Here is a 20184-nt window from a genome sequence, read left to right on the forward strand (position 1 = left end):
CAATACATGAAAATCAAGTACAACCAAGAAGAGAAAGAAATGGTAGGATACCTTCGGTGGTTTGGGCGAACAATTTGCTGTCAATTGTAGGAAGTTTACTTTCCTTATGACGATCCTTTTAACTATAAAACGGAGAGGAAAGCCTCAATAGGACGAGTTCTGTATAACACGCATTTTTCAGTTGCCAGAGATAATGGTTCTGGAATGGTGCACTTTATTCAAATGTTTCTAGTCACAAATTTTGAAAAGAATTAGATATGAATAACTATTTATATTTTTAGGGATTGAATATCATCTTTCTTCCAAATGTGCATGATGTTTCTTTTTATTTTTTTATTTTTGATTATTATCTCACATTTTATTTTGTTAGAAATTTATACTGAAAGACATGTTTTATTGTAATCAATTTTATTGTATATTAATAACTTCAGTTGTTCCATTTTAATGAGAATCCTTGTGAGTAATGTTTGCTTAACATTATCTATTTAATGATTATGCATGTGTGTCTTTTATTCTATATAGTAGGTGATATAGTGTATAGAGCACGACTTACACACAGAAGATTAGATTATCAGTTCTTATAGAATATAAGTTTATTGTTCACAGTCATAAATGGAATTGGACACACCATTGGTAGGACTGTAGCATAAGGTTTTAATAGGTCTGTCTTGACTATGAGGAATGGTATAGTTCTAACTCCTTGTGTTAGTACACTTTGTGCGTATTGAACATGACTGTCTTGGGGTAATTGTTTTTATATTGACTATATAAAACAATTAATACCTTATGATTATTATGAGTGTTTATGCTCTTAGTTCTGATATGATTATTGGACACGTGCATTTAGTGTTTATTACTTTGATTCATAGAAGAGTGAGATTCTTTATGGGTTAATAAATTCAATGAGTTGGGTAATGATAATATGTGTATGATGAACGTTAATTATTAATGGAATCCACGTCCCGGTATCGGAATTGATGATATCCCCTTGAGGAAGCTTATAAGTTTTGATTGTGTCAAACCTTGTGGGTGGATTTTGAATTTGACATATCAAATAAGTTAAGTGGAAGGTCTTAGGGAATTAATATGTTAATTAATTAAATTTTCAGTAATTTAATTTAATTGACGGGTATTTGTAATCTTTACATGGGGAGATAAATAAGCATTTAATAATAGGAGCTCAAAATTTAATTTCAAATATGACAGAAAGTGCAATTATAATTCTTTAGTGGTATGAATTGTAATTAACATAATTAAGGATTAATTTGGGTCAGATTAGGAATTCTTAATTACGTTGGAAGCCCTAGTCATATTTGTCCAGAGGTCCTTGTTGTAACCTATACACACGCGCTCCATTTAGCGGTGAGGGTTGGACGAAAATGCACATACAGAGGCAGACATTTTCATGAGAAGCAAACCCTAGTCGTCGCTGCCGAGCCCATTCTCAGAGGAGCAAGGCGTGTTTGAGGAATACATTAGAAGATCCCTGGTCGTCATCAAGAGTTCTTCTTCAATCTCGCAGATCCGAGAGTTCTTCTTCGTGCTTGCAGATTTGGGAGTGCTTCTTCGTGCTTGCAAATTCGGGAGTGCTTCTTCGTGCTTGCAGGTTCAAGATCAAACCAAAGAGATCTTGCAAGTGTGATCCTAATCACATAATTAGGATTTGTAAGATCAAATTTTTATTGTGATATGGGTTTGAAAGATCGAATTTTTGTTTAACCTGAGTATGCAAGATCCTTTTTTTTGGTTATCCGTATGCACTACAGTTAGATCTTAGGGCTATTCTGCAGTAGGCCCCTTCAAGGTTCTTGTTTACCAAAAAAACAAAAGGATGTGACTTCAATGCATGTTGTCAAGAGGTTGGAATCCTTTTTCTTTGATTATGGCTTCGTTTGGAATTCAGAAAACATTAAGGAAATGAAAGGAAAATATCAAGAAATTCATATTTTTATATTTGGTTACCAAGAAAAATGAAAAAGAAAATAAAAAATACACAAAATCTATGAACAATATTTTTATTCTATATATCATTAATATTTGAATTTTTCATATTTTTAATCATATTAAAATAAAATTTTATTTTAAATAGTATTTAATATAGAAGGAAAACACAATAGAAAATGAGTTTCCTCCTCATTTTCCCTCTTTTTCCTTTTCTCTAGGATTTTACTTGGAAAAAGGAAAAAAAAGAAAAAAAAGGATGAAACACATTTTTCATTATATTTTTCTTAAAAATTAAGAAAAACTAAATATTAATAATGTGTAAAATCAAAATTTTTTTTATTAATTTGATATATTTTTTATTTTCTCTCTTAATTTACTTAATAATTAAATATGAAAATGTGGATTCTTTAATATATATATATATTTTAATATTTTTTAATTTCAAATGGGAACCAGGAGAAAGGATTCTTTCCCAATCATAACAAAGGGAGACAATTTTGCACAAGATAAATTTTCATTAATAAAAAAGTTATAATTACAATGATACAAGCCACTATAGTCGATGCCTAGACAAAATAGAAAACCGACAAAATACCTGAATCAAAGATGAAATCAATACAACAACGACAATTAATTAATATTTGAGAACAAAATCCAATTGAATGGGAAGCATAACAATTATTGATGCTGCAAGATTATCAATTTTATATTACACTTGTGAATTAGTGGGTGTCTCTATACACATACAGAACAACTCATTCATATATTTCAACTATATATATATATATATATAATACAATTAATCATGATAGCTAAGACTCCTTGAGCGATAAACTAATTAAATAATATATATATATATATATATATTAATTTTTTCATTTAAATATTAATATTAATCTCAATTTAGTGAGCTCCCTTTAATGATGTAATCTTTTCATACACAGTTGATTCCAAACTCCGATAAAGGAAGAGGGGTGAGCTAGATAACTGACATCCAATATAAACTTGTTAGATTAATATAGTATAGAAATGTAATTTCAATTATAGTAGGAAAAATATTGGAAAAAAGGTTAAGCTTGATGGTCAAAAGAAATGAGTAACACTAGTAGATTTTGATATCTTGGATCTATTGTGCAAGTCGAAGGATAAATTGAAGAAAACATAATGCATTGAGTCAAAGCAAATTGGGTAAAACGGAGAAGTATTTTGAGTATTTAGTATGATCGTAGAAAACCCTTAAAATTTAAAGGACGTTCTATAGAATGGTTGTAAGACTGACTATGCTACGTGGATTAGAAATGTTGGGCAATTAAAAAACAATATATTCAAAAAATAAAAGTTTCCTAGATGAGAATGATAAGGATGATGAATGGTATAACATTAAAGGATAAACTATAAAATGAACATATTTGCAGTTAGGCGTACCTCTTGTAAAAGATAAGATAAGGGAAAGATGACTTAAATGGTTTGGACATTTGCAATTTAAGTCAAAAAGTGCATCAGTGAAGAGGAATGAACTAGTTATTGTGAGAGGCACTAAAGACCTCAACTAACTTGACATGAGATAGTGAGTAAAGATTTAATAGTCTTGAATTTATCAAAGAAAATTATCCATGATTGCGTAAATAGGTGAAAAATGATTTATGTAGCTGACGCTACTTTAAGGATTAGTTAGTTTTTTGTTGTTGTTGTTATTATTATTGTTGTACAATAAATTATTAAGTTAAATTATATAATCACGTCATGTTTTAAATAACCAATTATATTTTTGAATTTTAAATAATTTTGACAAAGTATGACCCATATCTATAATTTTTAATTCAAATTGATTTAAGTTATGTTTGGTTTGTGGAATGCATATTTGTAAAAATAAATTAGTTATAATATGTTAGTTACATAAAAAAAAAAAACGTTATTACACTAAAGCAAATAATAAAGAATATCTATTCTCAAATTTTATCATGGGAATGTATAGTTTATTTTATTTTATTTTAATTTTTTATTATACATCGAATGAAATAGTAAGAAATATATGAGAAATAACAGTTATATGTGTTCTTTTCCTAATGTTTTCATTATATTTTATCTTATTTCAAAAAATAATTATTTTAAAAACCAAATATGATTTAATTTATCATTATATTTTATTTTAAAAAATATTTATTAGTGAACCAAACAAAACCTCAAAATTCATATAATTGGCTGTCCTCATATATGACTTGGTTGAATGTCCGACCGACATAATAATTTCTCCCAAGCCATCCTCCAATTTGAATTTCCAAGTGAAATGTAATTGGAGCAGTCATTTATCCTTTGTCAAGTATTACTGCTAGTTCCTTGGACTTCACCCATCTCTTGTTTATTTGACAAAAGGTAGAATAGACAAGGAAAATCAATTTAGAGGAGGCAAGGGAAAAGCATATATGCCATGAACTAGAGCTTCCCTTCCTTTTTTTTTGGGGTATATGTGGGAACTCCAGTCATCGACAAGCACTTCGAACCCCCCGATGCAGCACCGAGCTCATGGGATGGCGATTTTCTCCCCTTTTGAGCTTACTCCAATTACCATCCGCTCTACTTTCCATATATTTGGGCTCAACTTTATTATTCTCACATGTAAACATAAGCACATTTAAATGGGTTCTCGCCGTTGTTGTTATTATTATTATTATTATTATTATCAATAATGCCATTCCGGTGCATAGTTCACATGCATGCATGTATAATTTAAAATCATACAACCACGTTAGTTAGTCAATTGCAGATCTTGATTTTGCATGGCACTTGTCTAATTAAAAATTTTTATTTTAAAACTTTTTAAAAAGGGGTTATTAATTAGAAAGGGTTTGCCGGAATTTTTTTTTTTTCAATTTGTAATGAAGATTATCTGCCACCTATTGAGAAAGCTATTTTAAAGAAGAAGAATGGTCGAAAAATGATATAACTTTGTCAAAATGTTTTAAACGACTCACAATATATATGTCTAATATGTGTTTAATATTGATATATAGTACAGTAAGATCGCTATATTTGGCTTAAGAATAAGGAGCCAATTATTCAACATTTAGGGAACGGTATGTAGGATGGTTAGACTAGGCCACTATATCAACAAATTTATTACCGTATGAACCGTTTCCATATGAACCACGATTGGATGGTTAGACTACTCATTGCGTAATCATTGTGGAATAACTACTTCAACTTCAATATACAACTCTTTTTAAAGGAGATGAACCTCCCTAGAGGTGATAACTCTAAACATCACTAAACTTCCAAATTACGCTCTTCCCCTTTTATTTCTTTCCATTTATTGACTTAAGAATCACAAATTTCTTTTGTCATCTTGCCTTAATTTGGTCACTTCCAATTTGGCTTTGTAAATGGGAATGAAAGAAATAGCCATGGTTCATTACCATTCTTATTGGAATACTCAAAACAACCCCTCTTTAGGACAATGGTGACCATCTCTTGGTCTTATCTTACATTTGTAAACCTTCTAGTCCACCTAAGCCCACACTTGAACAAGTCTCATTAGGTCATGTTGTGCTCCCCTTGAAGAATTTTCAAGCTATGTAAGACCAAATGAGACTTTGAACCTAGAATGTTTAAATGCTCCAATCTCAGAGAGAAGGCGATTCACATTAGCCTAGAGAGTGAAGTACAACCTGTTGAGGAATGCTATACTCCCCGGCAAAAACCAAGAAACCAAAGTATAACTGAAATCAAGTAAACTTTTCCAAAGAGAAAAGTTAGCAGATCATTTCTAATTTGGAAAGGAGCGTATAGATTGATTTTCTTAATTACATGTTCTCCAGCTCTTTGTATAAATAAGGGGTTGTACAGAGATTGAAAATACATCAATAGCAACTTATTCTTTGCTATCTTTTATTCTTTATTTTCCTTTCACTTCCTTTTTCTCTAGCTTTATCATGGTATCAGAGCAAATCAATCTTTGAGAGGTACAATTTTTGTCTGAGGATAATTCTCCTCAAGTTCTATCCCCCTGTCTTTGAATACCACAAAGCAGAGCTTCTTTATTTCTTTTCTTTTTCTTTTTCTTTTTCATTCTCTTGTATCAACATTACTATCAAACGTTGAGTGTAAGTTTTATTTTTCAAAATTCCGCTGCTCTTGATTGTGGGATTATTCTGATTCTATTTCTTTTTCACTTGGTTCGGTCAACTTGTTCATTTGGATTTCTATTTTCATTGGGAATTTTATCGCACAGTTGAGGTGCACAACCTGCACATTCTCTTTTTGTTCAAAGGTTGAAGAAAATCATATTTGGGCTATTTTCCTGGGCTTCACACTATTCTGTTTTCAAGGAAGATCACACATGCCCAATCCAAAGGAGTTTTCCTTTGGGCCGCATTCTCTTTCTCTTCAAGGATTCTAATTTGAAGGCCAGACCCGCGCCCCAAATCAGATCCATGTCACATATCCAAGACGCGCCCCAAATTCAACCCACACCCAGGCCAACCTGCGCCCAGGTTGACTTGCGGCTCGATTCATACCACATCCCAGTCCATATTTTTTTTAAAAAAGGTTCACCTCTCATGACTGAAAAGGCAACCAAGGGGGAAAAATATGATGATCGCAATCATCACTTATGCCTCCAACAATTAGATCACCTTGGATTGATTTTAGTTTCTTCACTGCATACGAAGGACAATTATTCCACGTGGAGTCGTGTGATGATTCTCACACTTCAAGCAAAGGACAAAATTTGCTTCATTGATGGCACACTACCTCCACCATCTTCTGAATCCTCAGAATACTCACAAAGGAGACAATGCAATCTTATAGTAATTTCTTGGTTTCTCAATTCCATTTCGAAAGAGATTTATAAAAGTGTGATCTATTGTGAAACTATTCATACCATTTGGGACGATATATCGATACTCCCAAGTCAATGGCCCCTGTCTATACAAGCTTAAACAAGATATTGCTAATCTTGTTCAAGAATATTTATCAGTTAGTGCATACTTTTCCAAATTGAGGAGTTTGTGGGATGAGTTATGCGCAATTCAAGGAATGTCTACCTGCACCTGTAGCACACACAAGGAGACTCTCACATAACAAGAACTAGACCACGTCTTGAAGTTTTTGATGGGGCTCAACGATTTCTACACTGCAATCCGTGGGTAGATACTTCTGATTGATCTACTTCCCACTCTCAACCGCACCTATGCCCTTGTGCTTCAAGAAGAATGCAATCGCAACATTTTTTTTCCCACCATCCATTGAAGGCATTACTCTGGCTACCACCAACTATAAGCCATGAAAGGAAGGATGCTCCAGTCCACGCTGAAAGTGTCTCAAATGTACTCATTGTGACAAAGAGGGCCATGCTATAGATCGATGTTGCAGCATCCATGGCTTCCCTCCAGGGCCTCATAACTCTAAACTCAATCAAAGTCCCAAGCATTGTGCTCACTAGACTTCTTCAAATCCATCTACCAGCAGCTTTCCTTTCACCCCTGAACAGTATTAGTAGCTTTTGGCCATTTTCAACAATTTCATTCCCCCTCAACCCATGACACACCAAGTAGGTAGTGTCGAATCTTCATTGTAAGGTAAATCCCATGATGATCTCTTATGGATTCTTGATAGTGGTGCAACTGATCATATGGTTTGCTCACCCACAGCTCTCACCTAATATTCTTTATTAATACATCTTCGTACTATTCAATTACTAAATGGATCTCATGCCACCATCACTCATATTGGATCAGCTCACTTCTCTTCCAATCTTATTTTAGACAATGTCCTTTGGGTTCTGACTTTTCATTTCAACTTAATTTCTATCTGTAAATTATGCAAAATCCATCATTGTCTCATTATTTTTTGTTTCGATTTTTGTTTCATTTAGGACCTACACTTGATGAAGATGATTGGGATGGTAATTGAGCAGGATGGCTCATACCACTTCATCAACACTAAAAATACTTGTTGTCAAGTCGCTAAATCCACATCCACTTTTCAAATTTGGTTCCGTCATGTGGGGGTCATCTATCAAATAAAAATCTATCTTTTCTTTCCAATAAATTCTCAGAAATTTGTAGTTCTAATTCAGATTCATGTTTAATTTGTCCATTGGCTAAACAAACTATTGCACCATTTCCATTTAGTTCCTTTTCTTCTCTTAAACCTTTTGACCTGATGTATGTTGACATTTGAGGGAGCCATCGTGTCCCTTCCACTACTGGTGCTCATTATTTTCTCACCATTGTTGATGACTATACCCGTTGTTCCTAGGTTTACTTAATGCGCCACAAATCTAACATCCTCTTTCTTTTGCAATCCTTCATCCATCTTATTGAAATTCAATTCTCCACCACCACAAAAATCATTTGAAGTGATAATAAGTCTGAGTTTGACATGCCCTCTATCTATGCTCCCAAAGGCATTACACATCAAACTTGTTGCATCAACACTCCCCAACAAAATGGAGTAGTTGAATGCAAACATCGTCACCTTCTCAATGTTTCATGGGCATTAATTTTTCAAGCCCATATGCCTAAACACTTTTGGGGAGATGTCATTGTTATTGCAACTTATCTCATTAATTGAATGTACCCCTTCTCTTGTTTTAGGTGGTTTGTATCCTTATGAAAGATTGCATAATTTCAAACCTGCATATAGTCATCTGCGAGTCTTTGGATTGTTATACTTTGCTTCCACTCTCCTGAAAAACCCATCTAAATTCGATACTAAAGCAACTCAATGTTCTTTTCTTGGTTATCCATATGGTCAAATGGGCTACCTACTTTATAACCTTGCAACGCATAAAATCTTCGTGTCTCGAGATGTTCTCTTTCATGAAGATTCCTTTCCCTTTGCATCATCTACTCCCAAACCCATGGACCCTGTCCTATTCCTTCTCTTGACAACATCACTAAAATTCCACCTTTGTCACCATCTTCACTGCCTACCTCTCGTCCATCCTCATCTAATCCTTTACCTTATTCTCCACCACTCCAATGATCCAGTCACCCTACTCAACCATTGACATACTTATAAGATTTTCATGTGGAGCAGGTTCTACCATCTCAGCCCGCTCAATCATATGATTTTGCAATGGTTCATTCGTCAGGTAACCCTTATTCTCTCACTGACTTTCTATCTTATTCCCACTTATCTCCTTCTCACCGAGCTTTCACCACAACCTTCTCTCTTGCCAAAGAACCACAATCATTTTTTTTAGGCCATGGTAGATTCCAACTGGCGTACTGCCATGTATGCTAAAATTGATGCTCTCGAATTCAACAACACATGACACCTTACTCCTCTTTCTCCTGGTAAGAAACGCATTGGCTGCAAATGGGTATACAAGATCAAGTACAACCTTGATGGATCCATCGAACGATGCAAGACTCGCCTAGTTGCCAAGGGCTACAGTCAACAATAAGGCATTGATTACATCGAAACATTTGCTCCAGTTGCTAAAATGGCCACCGTCCGTACAATTTTGGCTCTTGCTTTCGCTCGCAATTGGCACATCCATCAACTTGATGCCAGTAATGCTTTTCTCTATGGGGAACTTGATGAAGAAGTATACATGTAGCTTCCCCTGATATTCGAACAAAAGGGGGAGACTAGAGTTTGAAAGCTCGTTAAGTCTCTGCATGGTCTCAAGCAAGCTTCAAGACAACAGTATGCCAAACTTTTATCCACTCTCATTGATGCAGGACACAAAAAATCCAAGGCAGATTATTCACTATTTGTCTAATCCTATGAGTGCAATTTCATTACCATTCTAGTCTATGTGGATGACATTATTGTTGGAGGAAACAGTTTGTAGCAAGTCAATGAGATCAAGAAATACCTAAGCCATCATTTCAAATTCAATGATCTTGGAATTCTCAAATACTCTCTAAGAATCAAAGTAGCTTGTTTAGCCAAAGGAATATTTTTATCTCAAAGGAAGTATGCACTCGAGATATTAGAAGGTACAAGCTTCCTTGGAGCTAAACCTGGAAACTCTCCCATGGATCAAAATCTTGCACTCAATAAAAGTGATGGCGAACTTATCTCGGATCCTTTGTCATATAGGCGACTTGTTGGAAGATTAATTTATCTGACCATCACAAGACTTGACTTAGCTTATTCAGTGCATAACTAAGTCAGTTTATGGACAAGCCACAAATACCATACTTGGATGCAACTCACAAGGTCTTACGGTACCTTAAGAAAACCCCAAGTCAAGGAATTTTCTTATCTGCTTGTAGCGAAATTCAACACTATGAATACTGTCATGCTGATTGAGCACGATGCATGGACACCAGATGATTGATCGCCGGTTATTGCATCCTACTTGGAAAATCACCCATTTCCTGGAAGACCAAGAAACAAAAAACAGTTTCATGCTCGTCAGTCAAAGCATAATATAGGTATATGGCCTCCACATGTTGTGAGGTTACTTGGCTAAAGCCTCTATTCTCAGCCCTTGAAGTAATGCATTCTTAACCAGTTAGTTTGTATTATGACAACAAGGCATCTATACACATAGCTTCAAATCTAGTGTTCTTTGAACGAACCAAGCATATCGAGATAGACTGTTATGTGGTTCAAGAAAAACTCCAAAGTGGCAACATACAAATAGTCTACATGCATACAACTAGCAACTTGCTAATATTTTTACTAAAGCTCTTGGATTCGTACATTTTAATTATTTATTCAGTAAGTTGGGTGTCATAAATATCCACGCCAACTTGAGGGGGAGTGTTGAGGAATGCCGCACTCCATGACAAAAACCAAGGAACCAAAGCACGATTGAAATCATGTAAACTTTCCTAAAGAGAAAAGTTAGCAAATCATTTCTAATTTGGAAAGGAGCGTACAAATTGATTTTATTTTAATTACATGTTCCCTAGTTCTCTGTGCAAATAGGGGGTTGTACAGAGATTGAAAACCCATCAACAGCAACTCATTCTTTGCTATCTTTTATTTTTTATTTTCCTCTCGCTTCCTTTTGCTCTAGTTTTATCACAACCCAAGCTCAGTTTCAGGCTCCTTAGGATACAGGTGAAAATAATAATGGGTGAGATAGTAATGACTCCTCAACAAAGCCCACCTACTCAAGTATTGCTTACGGAGGGATAATTGAGGGACTCTTGTCACAAGGATTCAACATATAAACCATAGGGTCCCATATTGATAACAAAAAGGATCTCATGGATTGCTTAGAGATCTTTAAGGCATTATAGTTCTCCACTAAACTCCAGAGGTCACCATGTGCAAGGCTTCCACCATGATCTTGAAGAAGTCATCTCGAATTTAGTACTTAGGCTTAAGGGTAGCCTCATTATATATTACTATCAACAATCTAGTCCAATATCAATTTTATTCAGTAATAAGAGAATGTAACAAGACTTTTTTTGCAAATTTTGTGAAGATTTGGTATAGGGAAGTATAACAGATATGAGAGTACACCAAGTGTCTTAATGTTGAAATAATTGAAGAGGGGAGAGAAGTATCGTAATGCTGAGGAAACTATACAAGTTATGTAGGATCTAAAGAAAATAGAGATAAGAAGATAAAAGAAAATGCCAAAAAAGAGACTAAAGAAGAAAATGCGGTTATACATTGATAAGAAAAGCCAATGTCAAGGAAGTAAAAACTTTAGAATTATGAATATAAACTCTATAAAACTAGCTTAGGAGTACAAAACGACTCATTGAATCCTTTAATAAAAGGAATCATATTGATGGGACTAAAGGTTATGCATAGATAGGCCAGACATGAAAGCATTCAAAGCACCCAAATTTACTCCAATCTTCAACAAATCAATGATACAACCATATATCACAATTCTTCATATTTGCATCAGTCAACTGGCTACAAAAAAAATAAATTTTAATTATTTTCTTTTTCTTTTTCCTTTAAATTTAATTAATTAATTAATTTAATTTTTAAATTTTTGTTTTGTTTTAAAATGACCCCGCTAATCTTGTATAGTCATTTTTGGGGTTATTACATTCTCCGCTCATAAAAATTTTGTCCTTGAAATTTGCTATTCGTTTGCTTCTCATTCTTTGAGAAAACACTTCAAATTTTATTAATTACCCTCACTTATGGCGGAGGAATACCGTGGTTACAACGAGGGTTTTGGGAGATTACAACTATTCAAAATACTCCAAAGCCATTCATGTTCCAAAACTAAAAACTTTATCTAACTTATGTTACACTATACAAATAAAAATACACAGTATCATTCCTTTTATTCTGACTGGCTCAACTCAGAATTCCACTGAATAAGTGTGGGTATCTCTGGCGCATCTGATCCTCTAATTCTCAAGAAGCCTCCTTAATGGCATGGTTACGCCATAAAACTTTCACCAGTGAAATCTTCTTCATGCGTAGCTCCTGTTCCTTCTAGTCATGAATATGCACTGACACTTCCTCATAATCTAAAGCATCTCCTAACTCCAGTGCTTCATAAATGATCACATGGGAGGTATCTAGGACGTATTTCCTTAGCATAGAAATGTGAAATACGTCATGGATCCTATATAGGACCGGTGGTAATGCCAACCGATAGGCAACTGGACCCACTCTTTCTAGAATATCGAATGGTCCAATATACTTAGGGCTCAGCTTACCCTTCCTCCCAAACCTCATAACACCTTTCATCGGTGCCACCTTCAAGAACACGTGATCTCTTGCGTCAAACTCCAATTCACATTGGCGAGTATCTGCATAACTCTTCTGCCGACTCTGTGTTGTTCGGATCCTGTCTCTGATGAGTCTGACTTTATTTTGAGTCTGCTGCATCAGCTCTGGACCCAATATCTGTCTCTCCCCAATCTCCTCCCAGTATAATGGGGATCAACACCTCCTGCCATATAGCGCCTCATATGGTGCCTGACTCACTTCTAAAAATGAGTAGCACTAGGACTATCCCAAGTATAGGACTACATTGTGTAATAATTAGCCCAAATAGGCCAGATCGTCTCCACGGGGAATGTAGATTAGTTCTAAACTAGTGCAAAACAAAAAAAAAAAGAAAATAAGAAAACAAATTTTACTGAACATGATTTAGATTCAAAATTTTTGGTGGTTTTGAAATTTCGTGATGAAATTGAAACAAATTAAAACCTAAAACAAGAACATAACGTGCATAAATAGGATAATAACTAACATACAATTAAACAAATAAATTAACTAAGCTAACCTCGACAAAAGTCCTTCAATAATAAACTAACCTAAGATACTACTTGAACAAATATTTAAATCCAACACTAGTTTTAAATAAATGCAGCAAGCAAACTCAACACAAAGCATCACTTAGATTAGATTTAATGGCTTTAATTAAAAAGAAAAAAAAAACTAACATTAATAATAAAACAACCCAAATAACATTCAACAATAACTCAAACAAGTATTCAAATTCAAGAGAGAGCGAGAGCAAAAGAGGGAGTAAATCAGAAATTAATCTAATAAGAAAGATTTTTCAACAATGGAATAAATTTACACTCTAATCAACTTAAACCAGAATTTAATCGCAACATTAACTTTAAATAAAAGTAAACTAAAGACTTAACAATGAGAATAATCCTTAACAAATATTAAATTCAAAGAGAGAGAGAGAGGAAGCGAGAGGAAAATGAAGGAGAGAGAGAGATCAATGGAGGGCTGGCCGTGAGGAGGTCTCCTTGCTGTCCAGTAGCACGCAGACTCCCCAGAAGACTACATCTGCTGCCCCCCTCCCAAAGAATTCCATTTCTTCAACCTTACCCTACCTCCTTTTCTTTTCTTTTTTTCTTTCCTTTCTTGCCCCTTTATTTGACTTTTCAAAGCATAAAAAAAAAAAAGAAACACAAACTCACCCACACACCCAGTACCCAACGCACATCCGCATGGATGGGTCACATCAACACTTTAATTATTTTTTTTCTTTTTTTTTTAATTTTCTATTCACAGCCAAATTTGACCTTTCTAGAGCCTGTTTCTCGCAAAACTAAAAGCACAAAAGTTGTAGATAATCCTTTCCTCTTTCTCTAAAAATTTGAATCGTCTCGATCGGAACTCGGACGAAAAAGTTATGCATGAATTACGAACAAGTGCCGGTTTTGGTTTCCGGAAATTTTCCTGCAATAAAAAATTACCAAAAATTCATAAATTATGCAATAAAACTTAAAAATGATAAATTCGGCACTTTATTAAAATATTGGATGTAATTGGACATTTAATTAAAAATATAAGCCATAATGCCCGGATTAAGATGCCTAATTACGCACTTTTGACGCGTAATTAGTGCCATCCCAATATTGGCCTGGTAGCTGTTGTTATACGCAAACTCGATTAATGGAAAATACTGTATCCCACGACCTCCAAAGTCCAGCACACATGCTCGCAGCATATCCTCTAGAATCTGTATTGTTTTCTCCATTTGCCCATCTATCTGAGGATGAAAAGTTGTGTTGAACGACAACTGAGAACCCATGGCTCCTTGCAAACTCTTCCAACAACGAGATGTGAACCGTGGGTCTCTGTCTGAAACTATGGACACTGGGACACCATGGAGCCTAACTATCTCCTAGATATATAACTCAACCAATTTGTCCATGGAGTAGCTAACTCTGATTGGCAAAAATTGGGCAGTCTTTGTTAGTCGATCCATGATTACCCAGATAACATCCTGTCCATGCAATGCCAGCGGTAATCTTGAGATGAAATCCATCTCTATATGCTTCCACTTCCACTCAGGAATGTAGAGTTGCTGCAATGGTCCTGCTAGTCTCTAGTGCTCAGCTTTCACTTGCTGACACGTCAAACACTAATCCACATACTGGGCTATCTCCCTCTTCATGTTGCTCCACCAGAAGGACTCTCGAAGATTCCTGTACATTTTAGAGCTACCTGGATGTACAATATATAGGGACTGATTTGCTTCCTCCAAAATAACCTTCTTGATCTCAGGGTCGGCAGTAACACATAACTTGATATGGAACCTCAAGGCTCTATCATCTGAGATGTTGAACTCTGTTTCCTAACCATCCTCTACCTTCCCCATAAGCTCTACTAGTTTTGCATCATTCCTCTGAGCTACTTTAATTCTTTCCTATAGAGTTGGCTACAAAACCAAGTTAGCAATAAACGCTTGGTGATCGCCCTCTACCAGCTCCACACCGAGCCTCTTTAAATCCATCTGGATCAGATTCTGAATCTCCATTGCAGACACAGATGAATCCACTGATTTTCGGCTCAAAGCATCAGCAACCACATTAGCCTTTCTTGGGTGGTAGCTGATAGTGCAGTTGTAATCTTTTATTAGCTCCAGCTATCTCCTCTGCCTCATATTCAATTCCTTCTGGATGAAGAAATATTTTAAACTCTTATGGTCAATAAATATCTCACACCTACCCCCATATAGATAGTGCCTCCAAATCTTCAATGCGTAAATAACCACTGCCAATCCTAGATCATGGATAGGGTAGTTCTTTTCATATTCTTTCAACTGTCGTGAGGCATAGACCATCACTCTCCCTCGCTGCATCAACACACATCTAAGCCCTTTATGGGACGCATCACTATAAATTACGAACCCCTCTTCTCCTAAAGAAATCGTCAACACAGACGTAGTGATGAGTCGCTGCTTCAATTCGTGGAAGCTTTGTTCACATTCATCAGACCACTCAAACTTCACTCCCTTCCTGGTCAATTTGGTTAATGGGCCTAACAGTCTAGAGAAGCCCTCAACAAACCTGCGGTAGTACCCAACCAATTCCAAGAAACTCCTAATCTCGTGCACATTCTCATCGACTTATCTTCCTTTCCACGAAAAGCACTAGTGCTCCTCAAGGTGACGTGCTAAACCCGATGAATCCTTTGTTCAATAATTTTTGCATCTACTTTTCCAACTCTCTTAACTCCATTGAGTCATTACATACGAAGCCCTAGAGACTAGTGCCATCCCTATAAATAGATCAATATCAAATTTAACTTCATGGTCGGGAGATAACCCAACTAAGTCCTCTGGAAAATACATCAGGGAAATCCCTCATTATTGGGATATCCCTGAGCTTTACTTCTCCCTCTGGTACTTTTTTTTTTTTAACAAGCTAGGTATCACTGACAACTCTCCAGGCATAGTCTTTTTGCCCGTCTAACCAACAGTATTTGTGGCGAGGCGCACACACACAACCCAATATATATGTATTTTTACTCCCCGGGTAGTTTAAACTCTACTTTCTTCTTATAATAGTCAATACTGGCACAATTAGAAGCTAGCCAGTCCATCATCAAAATTACCTCGAATCCATACATGCTAGACATCATCAAAATGGCTAGTAGTGTTCTTCCCTAAACATCCATTGGACAATCACTAAGTACTTTTCTACATATCACTACAGTTCCCATCGGTGCAACCATAAATAAACAACATTCTTTAATTAAGTTATTATCTCACATATTTAAATATACTTCAGAAATATGAATGCATGAATTGTTCCAGAATTAAACAAGACTATTGCTTACTTCAAAAATATAAAATGTTACATATCTCCAGCATTCCCTGTCTTTCCCGGAGTACGAGAATAAACACATACCTGGCAGTATTCCTCTATTGGTTGCCTTGGGGTGTTTGATTATTTCCCCGGTATTGATTTAATGGGGCTGCATTGCTTGACAGCCTCCGACATTCTCGTGCGAAGTGGCCAAATCTACCGCACCGTTAACAAGTCTTCGTTCCTCTTCGACATTCTCCCTCATGCCTCTTGTTACATCTAGGACAAATAGCGTATGATGGATTACCTCGAAATGTCGAATTTTTCATTTCCTATACCTGACTCCCACTGTTACCATACCTCCTCCAAGGTCCCAGGCTGGACCCTACCTGAAAATCTGGAGGTGCTGGCCTCTTCCTCTGACTCTGTGCCGCAACACACTTCTATAGGCTACTCTCAATCACTGCAGCTCTATCAACTATTTCTAAAAAAGTTTGGGCCTGGAAGCCTACGACCTGCTTATATAATCCCTGACTCAAGCCCTTCTCAAACTTCCTCGCCTTCTTTACCTCATCCGGCACCAAATATGAGGCAAATTGGGACAGCTCAACAAATCTTGTTGTATATTGATGCACTGTCATATGCCCTTGTGTCAAATGAAGAAACTCCATTGCCCTCGCACTCCTGACAGTAGTGGGGAAGTATTGCTCGAAAAATAACTCTCTGAAGCGGCTCCAGGTCACCGCTATCGGGTTAGGTCTCTGCTCCTTTAACAGTCTCGCTGATCTCCACCAGCGTTTTGCTTCCCCAGCCAACTTGAACGTTGCAAACAACACTTTCTGTTCATCTGTGCATGGAAGAACTACCAACATATCTGCTACATCCTAGATCCAATTTTCGGCCACGAGTGGATCAGCCCCTTTAAAGAACAACAGGGGTCGCATATGCCTGAATTGCTCAATCGTGCAGCTCTGCTTCCCTAAACTCCTAGCCATCTCAGCCATCACCTGCTAGGTGACGCTACGCAGTACTGCATTAGGATTTCCACCACCTATACTGGAAGGTCCTACTCCATCACCTCCCTCATTTGTGTTACTGTTCCTCGGATCCATCTTGCAAAGGAAGCAACTAATCTCAGTATACAATTACTATCACACAACCCATACACTGCTATAATTCATAAATTACTCTTCTACAACCATTTATCTCAACATCTATAATCCCCATTTAAGACTCAATCCTACCACTCAGAAACAAAACCCAACTATAGTATCCATGGTTTTCCTGAAATCGTCACCCCAGTAAAAACACAGAAACAACCTCGGTACTCCTGTCTCTAGGCCACAAGATAGAATCCTAAATTCTTACCTCATCCTCTAACAATCACTAACTCACATTTCAATCTACCCATCCCCCATTTCTCTCAAAATCCACTCCTATACTCTGGTATTCTATTCCGCTATCTACTAAAGTCTACAGAACCTAGCAACCTAAGCTCTGATACCAAACTATGATGCCCCGATTTTCGTACAATTTTTTTTTGAAAAAAAAAAATAATCAATTAATATTCACTCGTCATCAACAACATCCATAAATCAACCACGTCAACAACCCTATTACCAGTCATAAGACCCGACCCGCATTGGGTATCAGGTAAAAAGTAATTTCATTTATACAACCTAACAGGGAAAACGGTATATACATAACAGTCAGAGTACAATGCCCAGAGTATCAACATATATACATATATACATCACCATCGCATACCCAAAACAACACAATCCTAGGGAAATTACACCTCCCTAGTACAATAACTCACCCTGTGTGTCAGGGTCCTAGCTCCCTATGGTCTCGGAGCTCTATCACCTGGCCTATCCTTGTTCCCTAAAAAATTTAGATAATTTTGATGAGACACATCTCAGTAAGAAGGAATGAATTATTTACAGTGTGTGACAATATGAGTTCAGTTTTAACACATTTTACTTCTCAAATTATCAATTCATCTAAGAAAATACACTAATATATATATATATATATATATATATATATATATACATACTCATAATCATATAGATATAAAACACAAGCTTTTATAAGTTTTAAAACTATTTCTCAAGTGAAGTCTCTAAGGATAGGGGAGATTGCACGCCCATACATGCAGCTCCCCTCTGCTCTGATATCGTTTGTAATCTTACCCGATTAACTCGGGTTCAACTACAATTGATGCTCATCAGGGCACTCACCTTACTCAGTAAGCCCCCAGGCGGAGAGTTTTACTTCGCTTCCATTATTTATTTTATAAAACACACACTCTTTCATTTTTCATAATCATTTCTCATTCTAACTCATTACATATCTATGTATACATAAATTCACATCTATGTACTTTACATAATACAATAGATCACATAATTCCAACTCTCAACACGTTCACGATTTTCATACTGAGCATACCTCCTCAACGACATCAATAGGAACTTCATTACACAATTTCCATACTGAGCATACCTCCCCAATGACATCAGTAGGAACTTCATTGCACAATTTCCATACTGAGCATACCTCCCCAATGGCATCAGTAAGAATTTCACTACACAATTTCCATACTGAGCATACCTTCCCAACGACATCAGTAGGAACTTCACACACACAATCTCCCTACTGAGCATACCTCCCCAACGACATCAATAGGAGCTTCACTACACAATTTCTATACTGAGCATACCTCCCCAACGGCATCAGTAGGAACTTCACACACACAATCTCCCTACTGAGCATACCTCACCAACGACATCATTAGGAAAGGAACACCACCTATCCGCAATTATTATGCGGTATTGACATATCATCAATTATATTTTAGTATATACGTTTCAAAAGTCATGTTTTTCTTTTCACGTTTCAATATTTCCATTTCAATATACATCATTACTCACATATCAGTATAGCTCAATTCATTTCAATATAAATGTTCCCATCATTTTCTGTGCACATTCCATCAACTCATAATAGTAGTACATATCACATTTCATGTATTTCCATAATTCCTAAAATACTCATATCAGTAATTTGTAAAATCTCATTTTTCATGCAAATAATATCACATATAAATACCATATTTCATTATTTTCCACTAATCATATCAATAATTCTCATTTCAATATTTTCTCAGAAATTACTCATCATTATATTTCACATCTTTCAATACATGTCATATGCCACACAGTTCTCATCTAATGTTCATAATATATTAATTTCACACACCAAAATATCACAATTTAATATTACTCAAATGCCACCCAATTTATCTGATATTTACATCATAATAATTTTGAGAAAAAATACCATATGCTCATTTTCACATATTAATTCAAATAGTAGTTCTAAAAATAATGTTATAATTTATTCTCCTTACCTGACTTACTGAGAGACTCGTTAACACCCAGATCCTATGCCCTTGGCGCACGAAACTCAAATCCTACAATTTGCATTTTTTCCAGATTAATTAACTCATTTTCCCAAAATAATACTAATCTAACCTTCCCTAGGCTCCATACACTCCAAATTAACATTTAAACTAATATTTAACACCTTCACTTAATTTTCTGAATTGTGCCTGCGGGTCCCAAAATTACACCACGACGCTCATTCGGACCCTAAATTTTGAAAATTTTACTTCAACCTCAAATACTCAATATTCTAGAATTTCTAAATCAACCCTAATTAATTTAAAATAAGCCCCTTAATAACCCGCTTATCCCAAATTTGGGGTTATGCGTACGACGACCCC

This window comes from Malania oleifera, chromosome 2 (genome assembly GCF_029873635.1).
Source record: "Malania oleifera isolate guangnan ecotype guangnan chromosome 2, ASM2987363v1, whole genome shotgun sequence".
In the NCBI taxonomy this organism is placed as follows: Eukaryota; Viridiplantae; Streptophyta; class Magnoliopsida; order Santalales; family Ximeniaceae; genus Malania; species Malania oleifera.